The sequence below is a fragment of the Amblyraja radiata genome, chromosome 26 (genome assembly GCF_010909765.2).
Source record: "Amblyraja radiata isolate CabotCenter1 chromosome 26, sAmbRad1.1.pri, whole genome shotgun sequence".
NCBI lineage: Eukaryota > Metazoa > Chordata > Chondrichthyes > Rajiformes > Rajidae > Amblyraja > Amblyraja radiata.
Genome location: NC_045981.1, coordinates 6,365,144 through 6,386,607, shown reverse-complemented (window position 1 = coordinate 6,386,607; position 21,464 = coordinate 6,365,144). Strand labels below are relative to the sequence as shown.

The 21,464-nt window shown below is 42.6% G+C and overlaps 1 long non-coding RNA gene across 2 annotated transcripts; it reads right to left on the bottom strand.

Annotated features, from left to right (window-relative positions):
- Positions 1-1,249: 1,249 nt before the first annotated feature.
- On the bottom strand, positions 1,250-21,067 carry LOC116987842. Of its 2 annotated transcripts, none has more exons than XR_004415808.1 (3): positions 20,984-21,067; positions 10,920-10,983; positions 1,250-1,467 (listed from the first exon to the last, which is right to left on the bottom strand). It is a non-coding gene; the product is annotated as an uncharacterized LOC116987842 (long non-coding RNA). The 2 variants fall into 2 exon arrangements; XR_004415807.1 differs by lacking the exon at positions 20,984-21,067 and adding an exon at positions 11,224-11,282.
- Between the last annotated feature and the right edge of the window lie 397 nt (positions 21,068-21,464).

The window sequence follows — 21,464 nt, the reverse complement described above, 5'->3', positions numbered from 1 at the left end:
ACCAACCACTCTATAAGAAAGAAAACTTGCCCTGCATACCTCCTTTAATATTTCCCTCTAACTTTTAAGATGTACCCTATGGTCTTTGACAGTTCCACCCCAGGAAAAAGGTTTTGTCTACTGCATATAATTGTATATATGTGTATACCTCTCATAATTGTATAGACGTTTATCAGGTCTCCCATCAACCTCCAATGTTCAAAAAAAAACAATCTAGATTTGTCCAACCTATCCTTGTAGCTAATACTTCACCTTCCTTATGGCTCTGACAAAACATTTTATGTGGTTAAACAAAAACATCTGTCTTCAGTCATTATGTTCGTTTGCAGAAACAATACCTTAATAGATCACGTGCATTTCCTATGCACCAAAATATCTGGAAGCATATCTAAAATAGTTCATTTCTTCCTCATTTATATTCCTCAATTTCAGGTAAAATTGAATGTTCTAATTTAGGTAACAAACCAACAATAACAAACCTTTCCCCTTCCCCATCTCCTTCCACCTATATATCTCTTCCTCTGGCTTCACATGTCATGCTTCTTCTCTCCTGATCTCATTATTTCATAGTCTTTTGTCTTTTTCCATTCCTGGACTTTGTCCACCCATCTACTAATCAACCACCTGTATCCTTGCATTGTCCAGTCCCCACCTCTCTTCTAGCTTTCTCTTCCCCCTCCACCCCCCAACTACTATCATCTGAAGAAGGGTCCCGACCCAAAACATCACTCAGCCATGAAAAAGAGAGACATTTCAAATAGGTGTCTTTGAAGCCTGGGAATTTTGTCTCCCAATGGGCCTCATGGATATAAATTTGCTGAATCCAGTCCAAATAATGAACATTTGGATGACATGAGATTAATTTCCATTTGAGGTCATAACATAACTTCTGTTTCAATCATTATAGCATCCACTTTTCCTGCTACACATTATATTTGGCAAAATTCGCAAGCCAATAGTTTCAACAGATGCCCACAGTCATTCTGAAAAGAATTTCATGAAAATGTTTCCTTGTCTTAATGTTATGGAAACATTCGAGGAAACATCAAAACTCAAAATCCTCAACTGGAAGAGAGATAATTGTGATAACTGCAGTCCAAAGTGATCGGAAACAAAAACTGCCAATGAAAATAGTAAACAGGCAATGTAAGTTACCAATAATACATAGTTTTCAAACTCGGCTCGGCACAATGAGACAGAGTGCTACGTGGAGAGACAGGAAAGTCAATCCAAATCTGGAACCCTTGGATAACAATGGGATAGTTACTAAAATAAATAGAAATGGTGCATGCTAAATTTCGACTATTGAAAAAAGCAAGAAAATAGGCAGTGCAGATGGTGAAGAGCAGCACCGAGTGAAGATCGCAAGGATGGGTTGATATACGCACCTTTAAGGACGCTTAAGCCAGATATTTTGAGCCAATGATCATTTCATGTGTGATGGCAGCCTTTATTAAATTTTCCTTCCTACAAATTTATTAAAAGAGAATTTGATTACAAGACTGATATTCCTGATATTCCAATTGTATTAACCGTTGTGATAATGCATTTAGAAAATTGCGCACAGCTTGGATTCCCAAACTGAGAAAAGATACACATATAAGTTGAGTACAGCTGAGGTTCACCAAATTCATTTACAATATATATTAATGATTTAGACTAGGGAATTAAATGTGACATCTCCAAGTTTGCGGATGACACAAAGCTGGATGGCAGTGTGAGTAGTTTCCTCCTGGGTGAGGAATTTTCAGTCAACTACACACAACTCCAAGAGACAGTGCAGATTAAAAAATAATGTTTAAGCTTCTGAAATTATACCCATTGTTTTATTTAATAGCCTGGGATATAGTAGCTTTGGTTAAAGATTTTATCCGGATATATTTAGCTGCTTTCAAAGATGCCAAATCCCTTAATATCTCTTATTCTATATGGCTTATTCCATCCAATATTTTACATATTTTCTCTTTAGCTAATGCTTCACCACTTTTCCTCTCCTTTGTAAAGAAAGCAGCAAGGTATCCTTTTAGAATGTTACTTTAGCTATGCATCCGCACATGGGTTATTATTTTAGTCCCTTTGTCATCCTCTTGCCCTTTATATAGATCACATGTTTTTGATTCTTCCTTGATATTACCTTCCTGGTAAAATTTCTCTAGTAAAAATACATGTATACATACCAAGTAATAGATACAAATATTTCAAAAACAAGTATTTCTTACACATGTTTAAAGAGAACTTCATTTATTATAAATACCATCTACCTAACCTTCAATGGTACTAACTTTAAAATTTTAAACATTCAGACCAGATGTAATTGGTTTTAGTTTAGTTTAGTTTATTATTGCCACGTGTACCGAGTAAAGTGAAAAGTTTTATGTTGCGTGCTATCCAGTCAGCGAAAAGACTATACACGAGTATACTGTACGCCTTGCTGCCTTACAGTACACTCGTAGAGTTGTTGCCTGACAGCGAATGCAGCGCCAGAGACCTGGGTGCGATTCCGACTACGGGTGCAGTCTGTATGGAGTTTGTACCCCATGATCTGCGTGGGTTTTCTCTGAGATCTTCAGTTTCCTCTCACACTCCAATGAAGTACAGGTTTGTAGGTTAATTGGCTTGGTAAATGAAAAATTGTCCCCAGTGGGTGTAGGACAGTGTTAATGTCCGCTGGTCGGCGGGGACCCAGTGGGCCGAAGGGCCTGTTTCCTCGCTGTATCTCTAAGCTAAATTATATGGCAAAAACAAAATAAATTGTCCCATCCACCAATAGCTGTAATAATTTCTTAGTTTGGTGAAAAAATAATCATTTTAATCTGCTTGGGCCAAGAAAAAATCTTCACTGAGAGTCATTTCCCGACGTCTCATTTACCACTCCGAAATCCCTTTCACCATTTTGAATCGTCAAAGCCAGAGTTCACAGATATCGACAGCCTTGAGGCTGTGCATCTAGAGTACACAATGCCCCACCTTAAGCAGTGGAGGAAACGCCTCAGAACTGCCTACCCAATCACCCTGAGAGTCACCAACAGTCTCACCCATGTAAAAGTCTGTAATTCTCACATTGGCCTCTTCCGCCACCTCAGACCACACAGAACTGGAATGGCAATGAGCCATCCTCAATCTGGAGAGAATCATTATGGTGGCCTGTGATTACATCATAATATTGTGATCCTGTAGGCCAATTTACTTTGTAATTACCTCATCAGGGCATTCTATGCATAGTGAGCTAGCAGATCAGCTGTTTTCACACTTTCAAGCCATCACTGGTATTCCTATGATGCAATTTAAATTGGTATATTCATATTAGAAGTGTAATGTTACAAGAAACTTTATAATGGTTTATTTTTCAAGCACTTTTAGAGTCACTCACAACCATTGAAATGTTTGGCAAACAAAAAAAATATTGATTTATGTTTTGCAGAGGACACAATCAAATCATTTATACAATCTTCAATTAACAATAGAAGGTAACAGAAAAAAATCCTTTCCAAAACACAACTGAAATTAAACTTGCAATCCCATTTCGCAGTATGAGAAACATAGCAGTTGCTTAATGTCAAGAATAATCAAATGTTGCTAATAGATTTTAACATCCTGTCGACATAGTAAGTTTTAAAATGCAATACCTTGTTCATCTGAAGCCTAATAAATAAGTTTAATATAATATTTAATTTTCACCGAAACAGAAATGAAACGTTCCTCTTCCCATGGTCACTTTGTTATTACTCTAAATAATGTATCAGGATATTTGATAAATTATAAATAAGGAAGATATCATCTCTAAAAGAGATTCAACATTATTTTGCAACCTTAATTACAATCTTCCAAGTTAATTCCCCTTTACTTTGTGTTATATGCCATCCAGGTTGCCTCCCGAAGTAGTCTATACTCAGAGATTTATTGTTATCCATGAGCTTAGTGTCTAAAGGTCAAGAGTTATATTACAGTGTGTGTGAAAATCTTTAGAACATTGAATTGCTGTGAGTGCTTTTAGTTGCAGACTATGATGTCGGCTCATTCAGGTCTACAACTCAGCACGCGTCCATGCCAGGTGAACGTATGCGAGAGAATTTTCAAGGATGGTTAACCCCACATTGATCAACAATTGGACACAAAAAATGCAGATATTTCTTTAGTTTGATGAATATTGCTGGATTTGAATATTTCAGGAAAGAAACAGAAACAAAAATATCAATAAATTACTTAAAATTAACAAACATTAAAAGGTAATAAATTAATAAATAATACCAGAAATAGGTAAATATTTTCATTTCAACAGCTTGGAGCAGCTGTGTGTCAACTTCACCAATGAAAAACTGCACTGGTTCTTCAACACCACTTTTGTTCCAGAACAAGTGTATGGGAAGAAAATAATTGATAGGGAATTCATTAACTTTGTATGGAATTGGTTGTTTGCAATAAGATCATTGAGAAGGTGGATACTATCATAGAAAAGACCAATAAGAGGTGAATAAGAGTGTGAAGACAAGAGTGTCAAGTTTGTTTAAATATCATATGCACCAGGAATGGAACATTGACATTCTTTCTTGCTGCAGATTTACTGACACAATAACACAATAACACAAATAATGATATAATAATCAAAAACAAAATATATTATCTGTCACACGAAGTAACCAGAAAATAATGGTTCAAACTGAAGTACATCATGCATCCAAAACAAAACCCATAGTAAATTGTGGCTGAGGTAGGGTTGTAGTTAGGGTTGTGTAGTGTGGTTAAAGAAACCTGATGGTTGATGGGATCTGGAGGGTCTCGGTTCTTACACTATTTTCCCAATGGTCATAGTCATAGAGTCATAGAGTAATAGAGTGGGGAAAGAGGCCCTTCGGCCCAACTCGCCCACACCCGCCAACAATGTCCTAGCTACACTAGTCCCACTTGCCTGCGCTTGGTCCATGTCCCTCCAAACCTGTCCTATCCATGTCCCTGTCTAACTGTTTCTTAAACGAAGGGATAGTCCTAGCCTCAACTACCACCTCTGGCAGCTTGTTACAACACTACCCAGAGGTCTACCATTTACTGTGTAAGTCCTTGTTCAACGTCTCAAAATGCAACGCCTCACACTTCTCTGTATTAAATTCCATCAACCATTCCTCCGCCCACCTGGCCAATCGATCCAGACCCTGGTGCAATCTTTCACAACCATCTTCACTATCTGAAAAACCACTAACTTTTGTATCATCAGCAAACTTGCTAATCTTGCCCTGTATGTTCTCATCCAAATCATTGATGTAGATGGCAAACAGTAACGGGCCCAGCACCGATCCCTGGGGAACACTACTAGTCACAGGCATCCAGTCTGAGAAGCAACCTTCCACCATTACCCTCTCCAGTAATTTACCAACGACAGATGTTAAGCTCACCGGCCTATAGTTCCCAGCATTTTCCTTGCAGCCGTTCTTGAAAAGAGGTACAACATTTGCCACCCTCCAGTCTTCCAGCACTTCTCCTGTATTTAAGGACGACTCGTAAATTTGAACCAGGGCTCCCGCAATTTCCTCTCTAGTTTCCCACAATGTTCACGGATATATCAGATCAGGCATGGAGATTTGTCTACCTTCAAACACCACAGTACCTTCAGTACTTCTTCAGCAGTAACACTGACTGCTCTCAAGCCACTTCCAGCGACTGCTCCAATTTCCTCCGTCCAACTGTTTATCTCCTCGGTAAATACAGAGGAGAAAAACTAATTTAGTACCTTGCCCATCTTCTGTGGCTCCACACAGAGGTGACTGCTTTGATTCTTGAGAGGTCCCACTCTCTCTCTAATTACCCTTCTCCCCTTATGTATTTATAAATTATTTTGGGATTGTCCTTAATGCTACTCACCAGAGCAATCTCCTGGCCCCTTTTTGCCCTTCTAATTTCCTTTTTTAGTTTACTCCTTAGCTCCCGAAACTCCTCCAGGGATGCATTTGATCCCAGCTGCCTATACCTGTCCCATGCATCCTTCTTGTTTTTGACTAACGTCTCAATTTCCCTCGTCAGCCAAGCTTCCTTACGTTTGTTTGTTTTGCCTTTCACTCTAACGGGGATGTGCGTATCCTGAGCTTTTGTCAGCACACTTTTAAAAGCATCCCACTTGGCTGATGTTCCTTTCCCATCAAATAACCTGCTCCAATCAACTTGAGCGAGACCTTCTCTCATACCCTCAAAGTTGGCCTTACCCCAGTTGAGCATTTTAACATGTGGACCCTCTCTGTCCCTATCCATACCTATCTTAAACCTAATTGAACTGTGGTCACTGGTCCCAAAAGGCTCCTCCACACACACTTCATTAACTTGCCCTTCCCAATATTCCAATACAGGATCCAGTGTTCCCCTCTCACATGAGAGGGCCTCCACATACTGTTTAAGAAAACTCTCCTGAACACTTTTGAGGAATTGCACCCCATCTAAACCCTTCACGCTATGATTTTCCCAGTCTATATTGGGAAAGTTGAAATCCCCTACTACAACAACCTTATTAGACCTGCAGCTGTCTGCAATTTCTCGGCACATGTGGTATCAGCGTGATGAGAGCATGGGCAGGCTGGTGTGAATCTTTGATGATATTAGCTGCTTCTTTGAGGCCAAGATGCCCAGCTAAGCAACTTCAAATTGCATCCATCCCTCTAGAGATTCCCTGTCAAAGTACCCTGTCCAAACGTCTTTTAAATGCCTTTACTTTACCTGCTTCAACCATTTCCACTGGATGCTCAGTTCACATGCATACCACAAAAAAGTTGCCCCCAGGTTCCCTTTTAAATCTTTCCACTCTCACTTTAAACCTATGTACTCTAGTTCCCCAACACTAGGAAGACTGTGTGCATCCACCTTATCGATGACCTGACCATCCCACCACACATCACCTCATCCTCAGTCCACCCACCTGCCTTCCTCCAGCCCCAACCCCCATCCCTGCCGGGTATTCACCATCGCCCCTGACCTCCCCCTCTCCGACACAGAACGGTCTGTCCTCAGCAGAGGTCTTACCTTTGTCTCCCTTCGTCCCCACCTCAATGAGTTCCGTGCCCACTACGACTTGGAGCTCTTCTACCGTCGCCTCCGCGTCACTGCGTTCTTCTATGGGACCATGGTAACATCCCTTTTCCCGTCTCCAACGCACCCCCTCCTCGTGGACCCCCCCTCGTGGCCCTCCGGCTTTAGAACTTTTTATCCAAAACTGCCTTCACGACATCAACCGCCTCAACTTCTCCACTCCCCTGTCTCACTCCAATCTCTCCCCCCCTGAATGTACTGCCATCGACTCACTCCGCAACAACCCAGACTGGGTTATCAAACCCGCCGTGGTAGTCCGGCGCGTCGATCTCTACAAAGCTGAGGCCACGCGCCAACTCTCGGACACCTCCTCTTACTTACCCCTGGACCATGACCCCACTGACGATCACCAGGCCACTATCTTTAGCACCATCACCGACTTCATCACCTCCCACGCCCTGCCCGACCGAGCCTCCAACCTCATCATTCCCCAGCCCCACACGGCATGATTTTACCTTCTCCCCAAAATCCACAAACCTGACTGTCCCGGTAGACCCATCGTCTCTGCCTGTTCGTGCCCTACCGAACTAATTTCCACATACCTTGACTCCATCCTATCCCCCTTGGTTAAATCCCTCCCTACCTATGTTCAAGACACCTCGGACACTCTCCGTCATCTCCGCGTATTTCATTCTCTAGGCTCTCATCCTCTCATCTTCACCATGGACGTCCAGTCACTCTACACCTCCATCCCCCACCAGGATGGTCTCAAAGCCCTACCGTTCTTCCTTTACCGGAGAAGCAACCTATACCCGGCCACTGATACTCTCCTCCGCCTAGCGGAGTTGGTCCTTAAGGTTCATAAGGTTCATTTATTGTCACATTCACCAATTGGTGTAGTGAAATTCACTGGCCAGGTCAGTCATATAATTTAAAAAGCAACAGACTCAAAAACACATTTTAACATAAACATCCATCACAGTGACTCCTCCACATTCCTCACTGTGATGGAAGGCGAAAATAAAGTTCAAGTCCTTTTGTCAATAACTTCTCGTTTGACTCCTCCCATTTCCTCCAAATACAAGGCGTAGCTATGGGCACACGCATGGGCCCCAGCTACGCCTGCCTCTTTGTCGGGCAAGTCGAACAATCCTTGTTCGAGACGTACCAGGGCCCCATCCTCGTCTTCTACCTCCGCTACATCGATGGCTGCTTTGGTGCCACCTCCTGCACCCAGACATAACTGACTGACTTCATCCGCTTCACCATTAACTTCCATCCGGCACTCAAATACACCTGGACCATTTCCGACACTTCCCTACCATTCCTTGACCTCACTATCTCCATCGCAGGTGATAGACTTCTGACCGACATCCATTATAAACCCACTGACTCCCACGGCTATCTGGACTACACTTCTTCCCACCCTGCTTCCTGTAAGGACTCCCTCCCCTACTCCCAATTTTTCCGTCTACGCCGCATCTGCTCCCAGGATGAGGCGTTCCACACCAGGGCATCTGAAATGCCCTCATTCTTCAGGGAACGGGGGTTCCCCTCTCCCACCATGGATGAGGCTCGCACCAGGGTCTCTTCCATACCACGTAACGCTGCTCTCTCTCCCCATCCCCCCACTCGCAACAAGGGCAGAGTCCCCCTGGTCCTCACCTTTCACCCCACTAGCCGTCACATACAACAAGTAATCCTCCGTCAGTTTCGCCACCTCCAACGTGACCCCACCACTCGCAACATCTTCCCATCTCCCCCCATGTCTGCTTTCCGCAAAGAGCGCTCCCTCCGTAACTCCCTTGTCAATTCTTCCCTACCCTCCCGTACCACTCACTCCCCGGGCACTTTCCCTTGCAACCACAAGACATGCTACACTTGTCGCTTTATCTCCCCCCTCGACTCCATTCAAGGACCCAAGCAGTCGTTCCAGGTGCGACAGAGGTTCACCTGCATCTCTTCCAACATCATCTATTGCATCCGCTGCTCTCGATGTCAGCTGATCTACATCGGTGTACTTCTACATCTGCTTGGTCACACCGATGTAGATCAGCTGGCGATCGTTTCGCCGAACACCTCCGCTCGGTCCGCACTAACCAACCTGACCTCCCGGTGGCTCAGCACTTCAACTCCCCCTCCCATTCCGTATCCGACCTCTCTGTCCTGGATCTCCTCAGAGCGAGCAGCACCGGAAATTGGAGGAACAGCACCTCATATTCCGCTAGGGAAGTCTGCATCCTGGTGGCATGAACATTGAATTCTCCCAATTTTGTTAGCCCTTGCTGTCTCCTCCCCTTCCTATCTCTCCCTCAGCCCTCGGGCTCCTCCACCTCCTCCTCCTCTTTCCTTTCTTCTCCCCCCCCCCAGTTTCTCCAGCATTTTTGTGTACCTTATCTATGACCCTCATGATTTATACACCTCTATAGCATCACCCCTCATATGTTCCAAGTAATAAAATGCTAGCCTGTCCTACCTCTCCCTCTAACTCAGCCCTTGAGTCTGGGTAACATCCTCAAATCTTATCTGCACTCTTTCCAGTTTTAAGTTTTCCATTCAGATTTTTTTCCAACACCCTTTTGAACAAGAAAAAAATAATCTTTCCACCTTTAGGGATAAACCCAGCAATGAAAGTCATTTGAACCTGAGCAGTGGGAAAATATACAAAAACAACAAAATTAGCATGAATTTGTTAAAGACATACATTACCTGACCTAGCGCAGGCTCGGCGATCGTTTCACTGAACACCGCTGCTCAGTCCGTATTAACCTACCTGATCTCCCGATGGCTCAGCATTTCAACTCCCTCTATTATTCCCAATCTGACCTTTCTGTCTTGGACGACCTCCATTGTCAGAGTGATGCCCAGCACAACTAGAAGGAACAGCACCTCATATTTTGGTTGGGTAGTTTACACCCCAGCGGTATGAACATTGACTTCTCTAACTCCAGATAGCCCTTGCTTTCTCTCTCCATCCCCTTCCCAGTTCTCCCACTAGTCTTAGTCTCCGTCTACATTCTATCTTTATCCCGCCCCCTCCCCTGACACCAGTCTGAAGAAGGGTCTCGACCCTTCTCTCCAGAGATGCTGTCTCCCCCGCTGAGTTACTCCAGCATTTTGTGCCTACCATTACCTACCTAAGTTGATAAAATTTTAATAAGTGGCCAATAAAATTCATTGCTGGGAAGATTGACGTTGTTTTGGCAGGATGTAGGGCAGAATACCAGTGGGCAGAATACTTTCCCTCAGTTAAGGCTGTGTCACACCGGGATGATGTTTACTGTATAAACTTTATATTCAGTGGAAATCACATTACTGCCATTTCATCAACTTTTAGTTCATCCAGAGATACCTCAGTTTATCACCAACCAATGCTTCTTTGATCGTCATCCGTCCCATCTCATGACATTAACAATGATCTGGTACCATTGATAACGGAGACTCTCGATCGCGCAGGCATCTTATTTAAACACGGCCCGAACTTGCACAGTTGTCAGCACGTAATGTTCTTTAAGGTATATCAAATTTGTTCAAATGTACCTGTCTATATTTTATTAAGATGTGGAACACAATGCAACATTTGGAAAGTTTCCACAATTATCTGAGCACGTTAACAGAAGTTACTTCAATCTAACGATTCCCGCTTTGAGATTTTTTTAAATATTGACTAATTTCTGCGCTGATGTAAATTCAGGAAAACGCTCGCGTTCTGCGCAGTAGGATATATAAGATGATACAGTTGATTATACTAATAGTGATACAGGACCCTGTGAAGGTCATTTCTTAACCAGCTGTTTGAAGGACAATCAGTGTGTCAGTCACAACGTGTAACATTGCAATTGATCTTCATGGCTTATATTTGAAAAATGAATAATCAAATTTCCTATTTAATTCTATACTAACGGTTATTTTACCTTTCACGCAATGCAACTTGTCTGATTCCGCCGATTCTTCTTCATCCAAAGATGCGGTAACAATCTGCAATCAGATAACAGAAATAAAGAGGAACCGCCGTGATTATTAAAACCGAGAGGCACATTTTGGAAATGATAACCACAGGGTTTGTAAATTAATTTCATTTCATCGGAGACATTATACAAATACCGTCTCAGAATATAATCGCAAACGAAAACCAATACAGATCCATCATGTTATGCATAACGGAATATGTGAACAACTAATTTACAACACGGCAAATTTTATCGTGTATAATTATACCATAAACTCCCGATTAGCGTGAAGAAAGTCAGGGAGGAAGAGACCCGTTGGTTGCACCCCAGAAGCCGCCAATGTACTGTCAGGCAATTTATATACCCCTTTTATTGCCTGTGCAGCAAGCCTGGTCCCTATTTGGACTTTGGGAAGCACGACGGGTGGATTTGGTTGTGGGATTAACTATCGTTTTCTCGTATCAGGATAAATTTAGAGAAGCTATGTCAGTAGTTTTGGAGGAATTCTTCAGCGATTAATCCAATCATCATCATGTGTCCAGAGACTTTGCACGGAAAACATGTGACATGTTTCTGTGGTCATCAGAAACTTCCACCAGATGGAACATTTGGGCGAGGAACTCAGCATCAGCAGAAAGTACAAACACGTGTAAAATGCGTTACCGTTTCCTAATCGTCGCTGGTTTTAAAGACAAAACCAGAAACTTAATTTGGACGTTGTGCTAATATATGGCGTTTTCCTGAATTGTATCCAATAAATGAAAATACAGAGCGTGTTTGCCCCAAACTTTGCACAAACCGCTTACGGAAATTAACAATTATGAAAGGATCCAGCGTTTTTGGAACAGCGTTTCTTCTACCGGTTGAAGAACTTTAGGAAATCACAGGCAGTGGCACAGGGGCGCAGCTGGAAGACCTGCTGCTTCACTGCGCCAGAGACATGGGTTCGATACTGATTTCGGGTGCTGTCTGTGTGGAGTTTGCACGTTCTCCGTGTCCGCCGGGTTCCTCCCAAATCTCAAAGACGTGTGTGTTTGTAAAATTGCTCCTAGTGTGTAGGGAGTCGATGAGAAAATGGAATAGCATGGAACTAGATTGTACGGGTGATCGGTGGTCGGTGTGGACTCGGTGGGCCGAAAACGGTGCAGAAGAAGGGTCTTCAGTCTGCCCCCTTGGTAATCAGGCATCCCTGTAGAACGAGTCAACAACACTTCGGAGTTCAGCGTGGACGGAGGAAGCGCGGTCTGATCAAGCCAATCATAGAATTTGTAAAATCATTTAACCAGCAACCACTTTTTCAAACCAGCATGTTATTGATATAAGCAGTGGAGAAATACATTGATTCCCCATGACAAAGATGGACCCAACCTCCTGTCTACATCTTTAGTTATTAGCAGTTATGGACAATGCAGAACTTGCATGATGCAGGGACCAGATATTGGGGGTGTAATAGCTGTGTCAGTAACTTTCTTGTAATCAGTTTCCTATCTATTCCTACAATTATTATATCCTTACAGGATGGATATTCCAATGTGGTAGTTATAGGGATTTTGCCAAGTAAACTGCATTCCTGTTAGACCAATGGAAAGTTGTGCATTTCATTTCTACCATTTACATGTTAATTCTCAGAGAGAACAAATTAAAGCCAGATATCCAAGTTGCCTGCTGACAACCTTGCACTAATTGGACTAAGTTTTCTTAAGATTCTCCTAAGTTTTCCTAAAACCAATTTAGAAACAATACAGTGGCAGTGATTATTTATGATCACAAGAACGACTAGTGTAAGATGCAGTTATTTGTGTCAATAGAACTTCCTAGATGGATCTTTATGAGAGGGCAGGATACAAGAGCAAGATCTGAAAGTCTGGAAGAGATAGTTCATGTTCATAAGTTATAGGATCAGAATTAGACCATTCGGCCCATCAAGTCTACTCCACCATTCAATTATGGCTGTTCTATACTTCCTCATTCTCCCACCTTCGCCCCATAACCCCATAAGAATTTATCAATCTCTGCCTTAAAAAATATCCATTGACTTGGCCTCCACAGCTTTCTGTGGCAATGAATTCCACAGATTCACCACCCTCAGACTAGACTCATAATCTCCTTTCTAAAGATACATCCTTTTATTCTGAGGCATTGCCTCTGGTCCTGGGCTCCCCCCCCCCTACTGGAAACACCCTTTTTACATCCACTAACTAAGGAAGACACAAACAATCTCCCAGAAGTACTGGAGGACAGAGGATCTAAGGGGGTAGAGGAACTGAAATAAATTTTCATTAGGTGAGAAATTGTATTGGGTAGGCTAATGGGACTGAAGGATGATACATCCCCTGGGCCTGATGGACTGCATCCCTCAGGGAGGTGGCTCCAGAAATAGTGGATGCATTGGTGATCATTTTCCAATGTTCAATAGATTCAGGATCAGTTCCTGTGGATTGGAGGATAGCTAATGTTATCCTACTTTTCAAGAAAGGAGCGACAGAGAAAACGGGGAATTGCAGACCAGTTAGCCTGACTTCTGTGGTGGGAAAGATGCTGGAATCAATTATTAAAGAGGTAATAATGGGGCATTTGGATAGCTGTAAAAGGATTAGTCCAAGTCAGCATGGATTTATGAAAGGAAAATCATGCTTGACTAATCTTCTGTAATTTTTTGAGGTGTGGTAAGTAAAATGGATGAAGGGGAGCCAGTGGATGTAGTGTATCTAGACTTTCAGAAAGACTTTGATAAGGTCCCGCACGGGAGACTGGTGACTAAAATTAGAGCACATGGTATTGGGGGTAGGGTGTGGACATGGATAGAAAATTGGTTGGCAGACGGGAAGCAAAAAGTAGGAGTGAACGGGTCCTTTTCAGAATGGCAGGCAGTGGTGAGTGGAGTGCCGCAAGGCTCGTTGTTGCGGCCGCAACTGTTTACCATATATATTAATGATTTGGAAGAGGGTATTAGGAGCAACACAAGCAAGTTTGCGGATGACACAAAGCTGGGTGGCAGTGTGAACTGTGAATAGGATGTTGCAGGGTGACCTGGACAGGTTGAGTGAGTGGGCAGATGCGTGGCAGATGCAGTATAATATAGATAAATGCAAGGTTATCCACTTTGGTGGCAAAATCAAGCTTCTCCACGTTTTCACCCAGAGAGTTGTGAATTTGTGGAATTCCCTGCCACAGAGGGCAGTGGAGGCCAAATCACTGGATGGATTTAAGAGAGAGTGAGATAGAGCTCTAGGGGCTAGTGGAATCAAGGGATATGGGGAGTAGGCAGGCACGGGTTATTGATTGGGGACGATCAGCCATGATCACAATGAATGGCGGTGCTGGCTCGAAGGGCCGAATGGCCTCCTCCTGCACCTATTTTCCATGTTTCTATGTTTCAATGGTAATCCTACACCAGCACACCCAAGTTCCTTTATACCTCTGATTTGTGAATTCTCTCCCCATTTAGAAAATAGGCTACATCTTCATTCCTACTACAAAAATGCATGACTCCACACTTTGCTGCACTGTAATCCATCTTCCACTTCTAGGCTCACTCTCCCAATCTATCCAAGTCCTCCTGCAGAGTCCCTACTTTCTCTACACTTCCTGCCCCTCCACCTATTTTTGTACCATCTGCAAACTAGGCCACAAAGTTTGCAGATATCATCCAAATCATTGCAATACAATGTGAATAATAGCAGCCCCGCACTAACCCCTGCGGAACACCTCCAGTCACTGGTAGCCAACCAGAACAAGCCCCTTTATTCCTACTTTTGCCTTCTGCCATCCAGCCAACCTGCTATCCATGCCAGCATCTCCCCCCCGTATCATGTGCTCTCATCTTCTTTAGCAGCCTCACGTGTAGCACTTTATAAAAGCCCTTCTGAAATTCCAGATAAACAACAGTCAGCAACTCTCCTTTGTCTGTCCTGCTATTTACTTCCTCATAGAATTCCAATAGGTTCATCATGTAAGATTTCCATTTCACAAAACCATGCTGACTTCAGCCTACTTGATCATGACCATCTTAGTACTCAGAAACCTCATCCTTTATATGGATTCTAAAATCTGACCAATCACTGAAGTCAGGCTAGCCAGCTTATAATTTCCACTCTTCTGCATTGCTCCCTCCTTGAATAATGGAGTGATATTTACAATTTTCCAATCCTCTGGAACCTCTCCTGACTCTAGTGATTCTTGAAAGATCACTACTAATGCCTCCACAATCTCTAAAACCACCTCTTTCAGAACCCTGGGATGGCTTATCCACCTTCAGACCTTTTAGCTTCTAAAGTACTCCTTGTGGCCCTGTCTCACGGTGCGAGTCCACCCACGAGTGATCCCGAGTGAAAGAAAAAATCAAACTCGTGGTTGTCTACGAGATTCCAAGTTTATGTTCACGAGTATAAATGAGTTCCCACGTGTATGTCTAAGTTTGCCGTTTACTTCTCATTTCTGCGATGTACCAAGTTCCTCTCCCGAGTTACCAAGTTCCACTCCCGAGTTACTCTTGAGCCAACAACAACTACCGATGTGTGGACATGCTCTAGATGTCAGCTGATCTACATAGGCGAGACTAAGCGGAGGCTGGGCGATCGTTTCGCCGAACACCTCCGCTCGGTCCGCAAGAACCTACCTGACCTCCCGGTGGCTCAGCACTTCAACTCCCCCTCCCATTCCCCGTCTGACCTCTCTGTCCTGGGTCTCCTCCATGGCCAGAGTGAGCAACACCAGAAATTGGAGGAACAGCACCTCATATTCCGCTTGGGTAATCTGCATCCTGCGGGCATGAATATTGAATTCTCCCAATTTTGTTAGGGTCTTAATGGAAAATTTCCTCCTCCCATCCCTCAGCCCTCGGACTCCTCCTCCTCCTTTTTCCTTTCTTCTCCCCGCCAACCGCCATTAGTCTGAAGAAGGGTTTTGGCCCGAAAACGTTGCCTATTTCCTTTGCTCCATAGATGCTGCTGCACCCGCTGAGTTTCTCCAGCATTTTTGTGTAACCTACAAACCTGTATGTCTTTGGAATGTGGGAGGAAACTGGAGCTCCCGGGGAAAATGTACAAACCACAGTTACGGGGAGAACGTACAAACCCCGTACAGACAGCACCGGTAGTCAAGATTGAACCCGGGTCTCTGGCGCTGTAAGGCAGCAACTCCACCGCTGGCCACAGTGCCAGTATTTTGGATTTCACACCATCAGCTGCCTGAGATCAGCACTGTGATGAATACTTTGTTTATTTTATTATCACGTAAACCGAGGTACAGTGAGAAGTTTTTGTTTGTTCTGTGCTTTACCAGTCAGCAGAAAGACTATACATGACTAGAATCAGGCCATCCACAGTGCACAGATACAAGATGTAAAGTTTAGTTTAGTTTATTGTCACGGAATCAAGGGATATGTGGAGAAGGCAGGCACAGGTTACTGATTGTGGATGATCAGCCATGATCACAATGAATGGTGGTGCTGGCTCGAAGGGCAAAATGGCCTCCTCCTGCACCTATTTTCTATGTTTCTATGTTTCTATGTAAATTAACTCTCACAATGCGGCTTTCCCCACACTGCATGGTTCATTCTTTTTGCCACTGTTTCTCAGATCCCAGGTGAGTGCTTTTTGCTCCTTCACTGAAAATTTTCAATTAAGATCTGACTAATCTTCAACATTTCACTTCTGGCACTCAGGCCAAACCCACGAGATACTCACGAGTCTCTACAGTAAACTCATGGGCTACTACGGTATTAAAACGAGTTTAAAAGTGTCATATTTTTCCTTCAAGAGTAAATTTGACTCGTGGAAATCTTTCAACATGATGAAAAATTTTCATGAGTTAACATGTTTCCCGAGTACCTGCCGTTAGCGTTACGAGTCGCTAAGGTACGTCCACGAGTTCCGACGTTCCCGCACTGCAAATGGCTGTTGGCGGTGGTAATTTGCAAACAACACCCACACCAGCGCTCCAGAAAGCCCCCCCCCCCCCCCCCCCCCCCACTGGCCACCAATATTGGAATTGGTGGAGAGTGGAATATTCGTATAGACAGCACCCGTAGTCAGTATCGAACCTTGGTTTCTGGCACTGTAAGGCAGCAGCTACTGTCATGCTACCGTGCTGCCTGTCCTTCCATGTCCTATCTGGCTACAGCAGATTGCCTGTAGTTTGTAGACAAATAATCTGCCATAATATGCTTTACTGTGGCAGGATGAAATAGTTTGAATCATAAGTGATGAATAATGACATGATTGCTGTGTCTGTGGAGCTTGCGGAATCTCCCTGTGGGTTTCCACAAGGGTGTTGCAGTCTCCTCCCCTATCCCAAAAACTCGTGGTTTGGCAGGTCACTGTAAATTGCTCCCAGTGTGTAGGTGAGTTGTAGAATATGGTGGGGGCGGGGGTGGAACTGAATATGAAAGAATAAAATATGGGATTAATTTTTTAATCAGTGGAACGTGGTGGTTGATGGACGCTGTGGACAAATACATTGATCGGACAGTTTCTGTTCTGTGTAGCTATGAATCTTTGACATGGTCAAATTGTGCAATGTCCTTTGAAAGAGGTATAAATACTTTTGTACATGGTATTCACATTTAGGTATTATGTTACTGGAAACTTAGCTCAAAGGAGTGTTATATTTCAGTCTGAAATGTAAACATGACCTGCTAATGCTATCAACAGCCCTAACATTTGCACCATCCACATTTTGGAAGCCAACGTAACCTAATCTTCAAGAAATATTTATAGGTTTTGTGGAGTCAGATATTTACAAAGAAATAATATGTTACTCCTTTCAAAAATATATAATTAACTTATTTTTTAATTTAAATCACTGGTCAATGTTTAATTTTAATTGGAATCTTTTCACCTTCATAAGATCTCCCCTCAGCCTTCTCTGCTCCAGGGAATAAAGTCCAAGCCTGCCCAAGCTTTCCCTATAGCTCAGGCTCGAATCCATCAACAACCTTCTCCGGACTCTTTTTAGCTTATTGGCATCCTTCTTTACAACAGGGTGACCAAAACTGAGGAACATAATACTCCAAATGCGGTCTCACAAGTGACTCGCACAACTGTAACATAACACTCCAATGTCTATACTCAATACCATAACCGATGAAAGCAAATGTACCAAAAGCCTTCTTTACCCTCCTAGCTACAAGTGATGCCACTTTCAGGGAACAATGTACCTGTACTCCTGCTCCACACACCTCTCAGGGTTCTACCATTCATTGTGAAGGTCCAGTCCTGGTTTGAAATCCAAAAATGAAACACCTCCCACTTATCTGCATTAAACTCTACTAGCCATTCCTCAGCCCATTTGCCCAGATAGGCAAGATCCTGCTGTAATTTTTGATAACTATATTCACTCCCGACAATACTACCTACTTTAGTGTCAACTAAAGAAGGTAATGTCATTAAGAATGTCATCTACAAACATACTAATCATGCCTTGTACATTATCATCCAAATTGTTGATATGAACAACTAACGACAATGGGCTTCACACCGATCCCTGAGGAAGACCGTCATCGGCCTACAGTCTGAAAAACAACCTTCCACCACCACCCTTCGCTTCCTCCCGAGAAGCTGTTTCTGCAAGCTGTGCCTGGATCCCGTACGATCTAATCTTCCAGTGCAGCATACAATGCAGAACTTTATCAAAGGCCTTGCTGAAGCCCATTTCAACAATATTTATGGCCTTGCCCTCTCAACTTTCTTGGTTATTTCTTTTAAAAATTCATTCAAGTTTGTAAGTACAAAACCATGCTAACTATCCCAAATCTGCCAGTCTATCTAAATGCATATATATCACCCTTCAGAATCCTCACCGGTAACTGTTAGGCTCACAGGTCTATAGTTCCCAAGTTTTTTCTTGCAGCCCTTCTTAAATAGAGGCAAAAACATTAGCCACCCTCCAGTCATCTAACGATGATTCATATATTTCAGCTACGACTCCTACAATTTTTTCTCAAGCTTCTCACGTTGTCCTCGGATATATCTGATCAGGCATGGGAGATGTATCTACCTTCAAATGCTTTAGGACATCCAGAACACCTCAACCATAATACTGACTGACCTTATCTATCTATCTATCTATCTATCTATCTATCTATCTATCTATCTATCTATCTATCTATCTATCTATCTATCTATCTATCTATCTATCTATCTATCTATCTATCTATCTATCTATCTATCTATCTATCTATCTATCTATCTATCTATCTATCTATCTATCTATCTATCTATCTATCTATCTATCTATCTATCTATCTATCTATCTACCCATCCATATGTTCTTGGGATTTGGGAGGAAATCAGAGGCATCCTCAGGGTTTACAAAAGTGCTATATTTGTGATGGAGGAAGCTCACTTCAATAACCAGAGTACAAGAGTCAAGATGAGCACTGTTGATTATAGTCTATGTAATGACAAGAACAGTAATTGTGGATGTAATTAGCTGCATTTGTCCTTGTTTGCCACTTTTCTGGTGGGAAGGGCTGCAGAAGAAGATTAGAATTTTCAGACACGTTTAGCTGATTAGTTGCAGTGAAAAGAGTCAAATTATAAATTTAGTTTATTTGGAAATGCAACATAAACATAGTAGGAGAATTTTGGAAGCATCAAAAATGCTAAAAATGTGTTGTAGTTATGTGAGCAAAGATTTATCACTAGTTATCTAGTGCGCAATCTAATTGAAGTGACTAAACGCACTTTGTTACTCAAACCTCATTTCAGACACTATTTTCCATTTTATTCTGCTTTATCTAACAAAATACATACTGTTGTAGTGAATTTCAAGTGATACATCTTAGTATTTTAATTAATGAAAGAGCATTATCGTTAAATTGGTGATACCAGACAAGCGGGTGTACTATTTGCTGCATTATGCACAGTCTCAACTAAAACAAATTATTCCAATACTGTACATCTGATGCATAAGCGTATATGGTGCAAACATAATCAGTAGAATTAAGAGTTTCTGGATAAATATTACTAACTTTCTTGTCAATGACTTTCCATCAGTGAACGTTTCAGATCAAAGACCCTTTGCCAACGTTTAGATGAAGGGTCTTTAACCTGAACTGTTAACTCTGTTTTTCTTTCCACAAATGTTACACTGTGGATAGTTTGCCAACAGCATACTGTATATTTTACACCTCGTCAGATTATGACATTACCAACAAAGAGACTATTACCAACAATTTTGTTTCAAAATTCCAGCATCTGCAAGTGTTCAAATTTTCCAATGTTTAATCAAAACGGAGAAAGCTTAGAATAGGCTCCAGAATGTAAAGAAAGGAAAGATTCAATAAAAGGTGGAGGCAGACTGCAGACTGCAGACATTGTTCCTCAGAGTAAGAATGCTCTCAAACATTTGACCTAAGCTGTGCTCAGGTAGAAAGAACATACCACTTCAGACCGATCATAAAATTCATTCCCATATCCTACCAATCATTAAGACCACTTGTCTCCACTCAGAACCTCATCCTCACAGATTAGTTTAGTTTAGAGATACAGTACAGTAACAGGCCCTTCAGCCCACTGAGTCAGCACCAACGAGCGATTCCCACCCACTAACACTATCCAATTACAATTTTACCAAGCCTACAAACCTCCAGTGTAGGTGGAAACCAGAGCACCTGGAGAAAACCCACACAGTTCACGGGGAGAACATACAATCTCCATATAAGCCCTTCTCGTCAGCATCGAACCCGGGTCTCTGGAGTTGTAAGGCAGCAATACTACTACTGCGCCACTGTGCTGCTCTTACACACTGTGCCACCCCGGGATACATACACTAAATAGCTAACTTTGTGGAAGAAGCAGCAGAGGTGTCAAATGTCAGAGTCAGAAATCAGCCTGCAATGAAGCAGGTAGAACAGAACAGAAAAAATGAATATGGAAAGATTGCAGAGCAAGTTTATCCAACCAATCTTGTTGTATGAAGGCAGTTGTCAATATAACAAAGTCTTTCTGAATATGAACATCTGTCTAGAGATATACAGACACGGCTTACGAACATTATGTAAAGCAGCTGCTATGAATACCTACATGGTTTACGGAGCCAACTTTCTATTCTTTCTTCGGTCCCAAAGTGGCAATCCAGCCTGAATGCAGTGCAGAGTCATCACAAGCATCTTCCTGGACAGTGTAAATCAATACATTGGATTAATATGGAGTGGTTACTGACAATTTATACATTTAGCAAGTTATTCATGCAGAGTGCAACAGTATCTCACTGTTACATCTCTTCAGTCTATCATGTACACCAGAGCAAAACAATTCCCAGTGGAAATGTTGATTGGTCGCCAACTCGAACGACTTATAAAGAAATCATCTCTCACAGTCCACCTTGAAGCTTACAAACTCCACCTCACTGACTACAAAGATGCCCTCATTCACCGATCCCTGCCTAAACCACAGAACCCTCTTCTCCACAGTGGACAACCTCCTCAAGCCTCGAGCCAAAACTCTCCCTACCTTTACTCCGGTTCTCTGCAACTCATTCCTCCACTTTTTCGCTGATAAAATC